The sequence below is a fragment of the Hevea brasiliensis genome, chromosome 10 (genome assembly GCF_030052815.1).
Source record: "Hevea brasiliensis isolate MT/VB/25A 57/8 chromosome 10, ASM3005281v1, whole genome shotgun sequence".
Classification (NCBI taxonomy): domain Eukaryota; kingdom Viridiplantae; phylum Streptophyta; class Magnoliopsida; order Malpighiales; family Euphorbiaceae; genus Hevea; species Hevea brasiliensis.
This window is the reverse complement of record NC_079502.1, coordinates 44,700,785-44,711,009: the sequence shown is the minus strand read 5'-3', so window position 1 is coordinate 44,711,009 and position 10,225 is coordinate 44,700,785.

The following is a 10,225-nucleotide window of genomic DNA, read 5'->3' as shown; positions in this document are numbered from 1 at the left end:
ACCCGAACTTGTGCAAGCTATTTGACTTGGTTCTGGTCATTTCTGGGCTTTAGTGTCTTCATAAGAACTGTAGCTCTATGTCTTATTGCACTCTGGGCAAAATTTCATGTCATTCTGAGTTGTATAGACCAAGATAGGGTCAATTTACTAAAGCTGGACAGATTGCACCTTTAGTGCAAAATTTGGTCAATTTTAGGTCACTTTTAGTTCTAGCAATTTTGGTATCCAAATTTGTGCAAGCTATTTGACTTGGTTCTGGTCATTTCTAGGCTTTGGTGTCTTCATAAGAATTGTAGCTCTATGTCTTATTGCACTTTGGGCAAAATTTCAGGTCATTTTGAGCTGTATAGACCAAGATATCGTCAATTTACTAAAGTTGGACAGATTGCACCTTTAATGCAAAATTTCGTCAATTTTAGGTCACTTTTAGTTCTGGTAGTTTTTGTACCCAAACTTGTGCAAGCTATTTGACTTGGTTCTGGTCATTTCTGGGCTTTGGTGTCTTCATAAGAATTGTAGCTCTATGTTTTATTGCACTCTAGGCAAAATTTTAGGTCATTCTAAGTTGTATAGACCAAGATATGGTCAATTTACTAAAACTGGACAGATTGCACCTTTAGTGCAAAATTTGTCAATTTTAGGTCACTTTTAGTTCTGGCAGTTTTGGTACCCGAACTTGTGCAAGCTATTTGACTTGGTTCTTGTCATTTCTGGGCTTTGGTGTCTTCATAAGAATTGTAGCTCTATGTCTCATTGCAGTCTGGGCAAAATTTCATGTCATTCTGAGTTGTATAGACCAAGTTATGGTCAATTTACTAAAGCTGGACAGATTGCACCTTTAATGCAAAATTTTGTCAATTTTAGGTCACTTTTAGTTCTGGTAGTTTTGGTACTCGAACTTGTGCAAGCTATTTGACTTGGTTCTGGTCATTTCTGGGCTTTGTGTCTTCATAAGAATTGTAGCTCTATGTCTAATCTATCCATGGTAAAAATTTGAGGTCAATTGGACCTATTTTGAGTGAGTTATGGTCATCTTAATGACTACTGTTCATATGGTTAAAAATCTGGGTTGCAAGGTTGCCATTCTGGATTTGGTCATTTTTAAGGTCAGTTTCTAGGATAAATTTGGCAACATTTCTATGTGAAAGTTGGCCTATTTGGTGTTTAGTTTCACACCCCCCCCCCCCCCCCCAAATTGGCCTCATACCAATTGGGTTCACAGTTTTGCACTTATGACCTACTTTAGGTGCTGCCAACATACACAACCTGCATTTGAACATCACACTTTCAATTTTGACAATCCTCCTCCTCCCAATACTTCAACATTTAATCATGGCACTTCTATATATATTGTACACAATTCCAGCAAGCATTTTGGACAGAACACTCAATTGCTCAATGCACACAATACACCATTCAAGTTCAAAATTCACTTCCTCCAAAATTCAACATACCTCAATATTAAAATTACACATACACTTCCATATACTCATACCTCAATATCAACTACACATGCTGCCCATAATTTAACACTATCATATTTCATTAATAAACTTCATATTCACACACACAAATTCATGATATCATAGGCTACCAAACATGGCAATTTGCCAAAGCATCAATGTCCCATTTCAAACCCTTAATTCAAGAACTAACATGCACATACTTGAACATTAACCTACTACAACTTCCATTTGGGTTAATCAACCTTAATTCCCATCCATTAAATATAAGAATAAGTCACTAACCATGCATTTTCATGGCTGCCAAAACTAAGGTTCACCAATACTCATTATTTCCTCAATTTTTCTTAGCAATTCAACTTACCCACAACTCAACACAAGGATTATTGAAGGAAAATGGAAAGATTAAGCACTAACCTCAACTTGAGCTTCACAAATCCATGGGATTTTCTCTTTTTTTTGTTGCCCACATACTGCCCATGGTGTGAGGGCCACTTTTAATGAAGGGAGTTTGAAGAAGTATGGCTTGAATCATGGTAGATTTGAGCTTATGCATGAATGGCCATGGAAGAAGCTTGGAGGAAAATCACATTCGACAAAGAATAAGAATGAAGAAGAAGATGAATCTTTTTGTGGAAAAATCTATCCTAGTGGTCCTTATATACTCCATTAATGCCCCACTAATCACAATTAAAAATTTGATTAATTTAAGATTTCCTTTAATTGCAATTATGCCCTCCAATTCCCTTAAATTACATGTTATCTTGAATTTCATTTTTCATTAAAATTTCAAAATATAATACCACTTATTTTTTATGGACATTTAGGTCAAAAGTCAACTCTAGGTGTCAAATGACCAAAATGCTCCTCTTCGGGTCAAATTCAAACTTTTTCGATAACACCGATTTAATCCTTGTTCCGTCGATTTTCTTAAATTTTCATTTTTATTTGTACTGACTTACTAATTTTTCTTTGACATTTTCAATGTCAATTATACCTCAGTAGACCTTTAATTATGTCCCGAAAATATTTTCCCAGGTTCCCCACGGTCCAGGTCTACTCAACGGTCCTCGCCGTAACTTCCCGGTGCGGTCACCCATCGCTACGGGTTCGGCTCATTTAACTTAGTCACATTTTATCTTTTTTATTTTTCCTTAATTTTTCTCATCACATATTTCATTATTTAATACTTTCTCACTGTCATTACAGTGTAGTTCCAGACATTCTGACTTTCTGGAACAGACATTAGCTGTCGAAACAGTGAAACGTATGGACTACGAAAATGAGGATGTTACAAATAGTACCATGAATAGTAACCTCAACATGAAAATTTCCAAGAATGTAAGTTTAAGCATATTTGAGCTAGAATTGAACATATATAAATTAATTATTGAAATTATTGTGAGATAAGATACTAAAACACTATAAATTTCGTGTTTTAGATGAAAAAGACCATGAAAAAGATAGGGCAAACTGAGTCAAGGCCTAGAGGCGACTCACATCAGGTTTGTGCACAACAAACTTAAAATTCTTTGTTTCTACTTGACTATTCTTGAAATAAATGTTGTGAATAATTTTGATTGTTATGGCTTTGAAAATCTTATTTGAAAAATAGTGTGTTGCCTGCTTTGTAAATAAAAAGTTTGGAATGAAATATGATTTGTGAATTGTATGAAATGTTTGAATAAATTGATTTAAATTGTTTTTTATTCACACCTGGCATGGCAATATTAATATGTTCCTCCTCCACTTATGGGGTTGAGTTTGATATTTGATCACTTTCCTCCCTCTCTAGCTTGCCAGTCTGAGAGGTGAGTTTGGATGAGTACTCATTAGCAAGCTAGCCACCTCTCTCATTGATTTTTATTAGTGGGGTGAGTTTTCCTTGTCGTGGTATACAACACGACATGTTTGGAAATTTTGTGTCATGGCCTAAGTTGTGTTATTGATTGGCAACACTATGATTATTAAATTGTTTGATCAAATTTGTGTTATATTAAGCTTTAAAAATTATGATTTGCTATAACTGTGATTTGAAAAATTGTGAAATGTGATTGTGACATTTTTGAACTATGAATTGTTCATAAATATTTTATATTATGCATTTTGTATTTTATTGTGCACCACTAAGTATTTTTATACTTAGCAATAGCCTTCTTTGCTGTCGCAAATAGAGACAAGGAAAAAGCAGTAGAGTGAGATACTGATTTTTGGGACTACACGGAGGCTTTGGTACGGGTATTTAGTTATACCCTTGTAGTTTATTTGATATAAATATTGTAATGTCTTATGTATCAATGTAAAGTTGAGTAGTTGTATAATAAATTGTAATAATGATATTTTAAATTTTATTTTGTAAATTAAGATCTGTATTTGTAAATGAAGCATATTATGCGTTGTGAATGAATTTGTGAAGTATTTTGAGATGACAAATTTTTGGTTGAGTTGTGGAATTAAATTGAAATGTATTAACTTGAGTTGATTTAGGTTGGGAGTTGTGGAAATAACTATTGGAAGTGTTTTTACAGGTTTTTGAAGAACTATTTTCTCAAAATACAGACAGCATTTTGCCGAAATTTTTCTAAAATTTGCGGAAAAATAAAAAGGGATAAAAATTTTAACTAATTAATAAACTTCAATTAAATATTTTTAATTCCTACCAAATGCTCACCACTTCCAAAAAGTAGGAAAACGGTTTTAAAATCCCTTGTAGGGTACTTAATGAGTTATCGGTAGGTGAAGTTCGGTAGTTCATTACGTATTCTACGGGATCATGTTATTCCTTGCAGAGGGGTAAGGTGTGACATGAATGACAAGCGTTATGCCAGTTTTGAGAAGCTGAAACCTATGTTGATAGAGGCTGTGACACCCCTTATCCGTCTACAGTATATTCGAGTAAGATATGTCACACGGTGTACCGGAACACTCTACTTCATCTCAATCATTTTTATTCTTTCTTAATTTATTTTTATTATAGTTTTGAATATAACTTGTGAAATATAACTCATTTAAGTCATTTATTGAAATTATAATTTATTTGAGGTTCCGAAAATTTTATAGAAAATCCGGCAGAGTACCGGCTAAAAATAGAGAAAACAGTTCTTCGGAACCTGTGAAAAACACTTCCAATAATCATATTCAATCATCTCAAACTCCAATATCGAAATCTCAACATTTTTCAATTTCATTTCTCAATCATTCATCTCATGTGATAATCATGTATAAATCACAGATAAACATTCACTTTTCCCTTCACAAACAAAATTCTCATTATTTACATGAACATCAAAATACATTTCAAAAGTTCAATTACATATGAGAAAATAAAAATTAGTTACAAAATATCAAAATGAAACCTAGTGTCCTACCAATGCACTGAAGATGGTGAGGTGACACGGACACTATGCAGAGCTGCAGGATGGTCTCACCCAGTCTGCGGTCTACTGGGCTCTCGATCAGTATCTCCAGAACCTACGCGTAGCAAAAGCAATGCGCTAAGCAATAATGCTTAGTAGTGCAATAATAAAATAAAAGGAAATAGCAGAAAATAAATATGTATTGAATGTATCGATGTTTTACTGGTTTTGTACTTGTTAATCATTTATTTTGTTAACTTTATCCACTTTCATTCTTTTGGTTGCCCAAGTAACCTATCTTCGACGATCGGATCGATAAACGGTAAACCGCACCGGGTATCTAGTACCTCGCCGTCACACCATCGATCACGTATGCATCTCGGTGCAATGTAATGCTAATAAGCTGTAATGACAATAGGCACAAGGCCAAATATCAACACAAGGTCAGAATAGCTAAAAGCCATAAAATCACAGAATGGCATAATGCCATGTAGTACTGCTAACTGAACTCTATTGGCATGCCAAACTATCCAAACCAATATTGTTAGGTATACTAGGGCATTTGATACTTTTGAATTCTTCAATTTTTGAATTTCAAGTTTTGGTGTCACTATTCACTTCATTGGTCAACAAAAATGTTGACTTTTGGATAGAAAATAGGTACATTGGTTTTAACACCCCCAATGTACCACATTTTGCATTCAAAACTTATTGGAATTAATCACCAATACCATTTCTAAGCTTAGCACTAAGGGGGCAGAATTTTCAGTTTTTGTACCCCAATTTTATTGTTCCATTAGTGACTGTTATAGTGGAAATTTGAGGGAATGGTAAACATGAAAGTTGTTCCTTATTTTGTCTAGTTGAATTTATTTTTTTGAATCACTCCATTTGGAGTCTTGTAGCTCCAGATATGGTCCAAAAACCACAGCTGGCCGGATTGCAAAACTGCAGAATTGACCATATCTATAGTGCAGTGAACAGTGACTGCCACTGCCTTGTTGGATAGGTTCTGGTCATAATTTGGGATAGGTTTCCTCATGAAAGTTGTTTGTCTATATCTTATCTTATTTCTGTAAAAATTTCAGGTCAATTCGACCATTCTACAGTGAGTTATGGCCAAATGAACAGTTACTGTTCATTTGGTCATTCTGCAGAATTTAATTGCAGGGTATCCGGATTGGGGCCAATTTTTGGTCTACTTGATTTTGTCTTTTGGGCATGCTTTCTTCAGTAAAATTGTGCCATTATATGTCTAGTTTCATGTCCAATTGGCCAAACACCAATTAAACCTACACAGCCAAAGTTATGGCTGTCTAAGAGGGCTGGAATCACAGCCACCCTGCTGCACTCACTAGGCAGCATACCCATTTCAGTTTGCCATGCAATAGTTCACTCCAAATTATGGTCAACATATCTTAAATGGTCACTAATTGACCATTAGAATTTTCTTTAACAATTTCATAAGCAAAGTCCAAGTTTCACTCCCAAACCCTAGCTCATATTCAAGGTTTACACAAATTACCTTAGTTAACTAACTAATTCATTATCCTTATGTTTATATACTTTAAACATGATTTCTAGTTCACTCCAAGTCCATCAAAAACACTCAATCTTGTTCCTTCCTTAGGGCTTCTGAATTCTAGGATATACATACACATAGATTTTATTCACTTAATTTACAAATTCTTACTTATTTTAGGTTTCTAATCATGGAAAAAAAGAGAGATTTATGCATAATAGGCACTAACCTCTTGTAGGGCAGAATTTTCCCAAGCTTGACTTCACTTCCTTTCTTTTTCTTGGTTGCCAAACACTCTAGCAAGGTTGGGTGACTAATTTTTGTGAAGGGACCTAAGGTTTTATTGAGAAAAGGCTAAGGAGTTCAAGCTTTGCAAGCATGAAAATGGAGGAGGGAAGGGAGGAGTGTGGGACGTCTCCTTTGGGAAGATGAATAGCTGCAGAATTTTTCTAGAATTGTCTCTTTTTCTGCCCAATTGATGTATTATAATGTCTTCCTTTAATTTGATAGGCCATCCCTTTTTAATTACCTAAGCATGACATCATAATTCCCAATTTAGCTCCTTTTTCTTTCTTTTCTTTTCTACCAAATTTCAATTTAATTTCTAGCAACATTTATTCATATTTTAGACCATAATAATTATTTACTTAACTGGACAAGTCAGCCAAAAATCACCTCTGAAGGCGAAATGACCAAAATGCCCTCCGTTTGGCTTAACGGGTCAAAATTGTCTGTACCGATTGAAAAATTTTTCTAAATATTTTCTTGGCATTCTAATGCCATAGGAACCTCAATGACCCTTCTCTGGAGTCCCAAAAATCATTTTATGAATTTTTCCCCGGGTCTAGTGCTCCTAGTTGCGAGAACCGCAACTTCCCTCTGGGTTACCCATCGCTTGGGCACCGGCTCATTTAACTTGGTTGTATTTTATTTCTAAATTTTTTTCTAAATTTTTCTTATTAATATTTGAGTTAATTATGGTCCCTCACTTTAGTTTAAATATTTTTCCGAACGTTCTAGTTGTCTGGACCGACACTGGTCACCGGAACAGTAGAATGTACGGAGTTGTTACAGCTTCCCCTCTAATTTAAATTTCGTCCTCGAAATTTTACCTGATGCAAACAGTTGAAGGAACTATTGCCTCATTGTCTCTTCACTTTCCCAAGTTGCCTCTTCGGTGTTGTGGTGCCTCCAAAGCACTTTCACTAGTGGAATCTGCTTATTCCTCAACTCTTTCACTTCTCGAGTCAGGATCCGTATGGGTTCCTCTTCATATGTCAAATCCGGTTGTACTTCAATTTCTTCCATGGAGATGACATGTGAAGGATCTGAGCGGTATCTTCTTAGCATAGACACGTGGAACACATTGTGGATCTTGTCCAGCTCTGGTGGTAAAGCTAGTCTGTAGGCTACTGGTCCCACACGTTCAATGACTTCATATGGGCTAATAAACCTAGGGCTCAACTTACCTTTTCTTCCAAATCTCAATCCTTCTTCCACGGTGACACCTTGAGGAACACTTTGTCGCCAACCACATATTCTATTTCCTTTCTCTTCAGGTCGGCATAAGATTTCTGTCTGTCTGAGGCAACCTTCAGATTGGCTTTGATTAGTTTCACTTTTTCCTCAGTCTGTTTCACCAGATATGGCCCTACCAGTTTGTCTTCGCCCAATTCATTCCAGCACACTGGAGTTCTACATTTCGTCCCATACAGTGCTTCATACGGGGCCATTTGGATACTATCTTGGTAGCTATTGTTTTATGCAAATTCTGCCAGTGGGAGGTATCTATCCCAACTTCCCTCAAATTCAATGACACAACTTCTCAGCATATCCTCAAGGACCTGGATTACTCTTTTTGATTGCCTATCCGTCTAAGGATGGTAAGCTGTGCTGAAGTGGAGTTGTGTACCCAAGGACTCATGCAACTTCTTCCAAAATCTCAATGTAAACCTTGGGTCTCGATTAGATATGATGGAAAGTGGAATTCCATGTAGTCTAACTATCTCACTGATATACAATTCTGCTAACTTCTCCAGTGAGTAGTCAGTCCTAACTGGCAGAAAGTGTGCTGACTTTGTCAATCTATCAACTATCACCCATACTGCATCATGTTTCTTCTGGGTGAGAGGTAAACCACTTACAAAATCCATGGTGACTCGATCCCATTTCCATTCAGGTATGCGTATAGGCTGTAGCAAACCTGATGGAACTTGATGTTCTGCCTTGACTTGCTGACATGTCAAGCACTTAGTCACATAGTCAGCTATGTCTTTCTTCATACCAAGCCACCAATACTGAAGTTTTAGATCATGATACATCTTTGTACTTCCTGGGTGCATAGCATAAACACTGGCATGTGCCTCTTTCAGAATACTGGCTTTCAATTCCCCATTATCTGGTACACATACTCTTCCTTTGTAGTAGAGACACCCTTCTGCTTTCACTTCATAATCAGTTGCTTTTCCCTTTGAGATTTTTCTCATAATAGCCATTAGCTTCTCATCTACCTTCTGCCCATCTAAAATCTGCTGTAACAGGTTTGGCCTCACTTGCAACTCAGCCAAAATAGCTCCATGTCGAACCAAAGATAGACGGGCATTCAATGACCTCAAAGCTGTGATGGATTTTCTGCTCAAGGTATCAGCAACTACATTTGCCTTCCCAGGATGGTAGTCAATTACACAATCATAATCCTTCAGAAACTCAATCCATCGTCTCTGTCTAAGGTTGAGCTCCTTCTGGGTTGGCAAATATTTCAGACTTTTGTGGTCTGTGTAAATGTAGCACTTTTCACCATACAAGTAGTGCCTCCATATCTTCAGTGCGAAGATAATTGCTGCAAGCTCTAGATCATGGGTAGGGTAATTCTGTTCATGTGGCCTTAGCTGTCTGGAAGCATAAGCGACCACCTTCCCCTCTTGCATCAATACACACCCTAACCCATTATGAGAGGCATCACTATAGACCACAAAGTCCTTTCCTGACACTGGCTGTGTTAACACTGGTGCCTCTGTCAACATAGCCTTCAACTTCTCAAAACTGGTCTGACACTTGTCATTCCAGTCAAATCTAACATTCTTGTGTAACAACTTGGTCATTGGAGCAGCTATTAAGGAAAATCCCTTCACAAATCATCTGTAATACCCAGCTAGCCCCAAGAAGCTTTTGACCTCAGTTGTATTCCTGGGAGGCTTCCATTCCATCACTACTTCTATTTTCTTGGGATCCACTCTAATCCCATCAGCTGACACTATGTGTCCAAGGAATGCAATCTCATTCAACCAGAAGTCACACTTGGACAACTTAGCATACATCTTCTTTTCTCTCAGGGTTTGCAGAATAATCCTCAAATGTTCATCATGTTCTTCCCTGGTCTTGGAATACACCAAAATATCATCAATAAAGACCACTACGAACCGATCTAAGTGTGGATGGAAGATACGGTTCATAAGGTCCATAAATGCTGCTAGTGCATTTGTTAGGCCAAAGGGCATCACCAGAAACTCATAATGCCCATACCGGGTCCTGAATGCAGTCTTTGGCACATCTACATCCTTCACCCTCAACTGATGATACCCTGATCTGAGATCAATCTTAGAAAATACTCCTGCTCCCTTCAATTGATCAAACAGATCATCAATTCTAGGCAACGGATATTTATTCTTCATAGTCACTTTATTCAACTGTCGGTAATCAATGCATAGCCTCAAAGTCCCATCCTTCTTTTTCACAAACAGCACTGGAGCTCCCCATGGTGACACACTGGGGCGTATAAACCCCTTATCAAGCAACTCTTGTAACTGAGCTTTCAACTCCCTCAATTCAGTGGGTGCCATCCTATAAGGAGCAATGGAAATGGGTGCTGTACCCGGCAGTGTCTC